The following is an 807-nucleotide window of genomic DNA, read 5'->3' as shown; positions in this document are numbered from 1 at the left end:
GGGGGGTTCAGTCCCCGGCAGGGGGGTGCAGCCCCCTCCCCAAATCCGATCAGGGCTTTGGTAACTCTGCTGCCATCGGATTCATCCTCCAGCTCAGGGGGTGTCATCGCTTCGGAATGGGGGGGCTGGGGGGGGATTTGGGCGTTTCAGGGGGGCTCTGACCTGAGCTGGGGGCACTGCGGTCCAGGGGTCACCTCAGGGTGAGGCATCTCGCACTGCAAAACATCAATTAATAATATTTATTTCATTAAATTGCTGTTAATTAGGGAATCGTATGGCTGCAGTGTCATTGCTGCAAATTGGGGGGGAATTTGAGGGGGTTCAGGGGGGCTCTGACCTGAGTTGGGGGCACTGCGGTCACTTCATGGTGGCCCGAAGATCACCCTGGGCTGCAGCTTCTCCCACTGCAAAATCCAAATGAACGGTATTTAGTTAATTAAGTTTATTAATTGGTTAATTGCGGGGCCCCCGCAGCTGCTCTCAGCGCTCTCGTGGCATCAGGGACCCTCAGCCATATGCTTGTCTTTGTCACTCCTCACTGAACAGCCAGAAACGCGGGGGGACCCCAAAATCTGCACCTCGGGGAGGAGGAAATTCCACATTTTTATCCCAAAAAAAAAGGGGGGCTCACCTGGGGAGGGGCCATGGGGAACCCACGGATGGCGATTCCATGATATAACACCTAGAAAAATAAATTTAAAAAAAAACATTAAGAGTCTTAAAACTCCTGTAAAACCCTCCAAAATCCCTCCACAAAGCAAGATCCTACTTTAAATTTATAGACACCCCCAAAATCCCGATTTGTGC

The 807-nt window shown here is 51.7% G+C and overlaps 1 long non-coding RNA gene across 1 annotated transcript; it reads right to left on the bottom strand.

Moving 5' to 3' along the window:
• Window positions 1-8: 8 nt before the first annotated feature.
• Window positions 9-762, bottom strand: LOC121363518. Its single transcript, XR_005956715.1, has 3 exons — window positions 632-762; window positions 338-404; window positions 9-215 (listed from the first exon to the last, which is right to left on the bottom strand). It is a non-coding gene; the product is annotated as an uncharacterized LOC121363518 (long non-coding RNA).
• Between the last annotated feature and the right edge of the window lie 45 nt (window positions 763-807).

Source organism: Pyrgilauda ruficollis, unplaced genomic scaffold (genome assembly GCF_017590135.1).
Source record: "Pyrgilauda ruficollis isolate IOZ18807 unplaced genomic scaffold, ASM1759013v1 scaffold7266, whole genome shotgun sequence".
Lineage (NCBI taxonomy): Eukaryota > Metazoa > Chordata > Aves > Passeriformes > Passeridae > Pyrgilauda > Pyrgilauda ruficollis.
The sequence above is the reverse complement of the archived record's forward strand: the minus strand, read 5'-3'. Positions and strand labels throughout refer to the sequence as shown.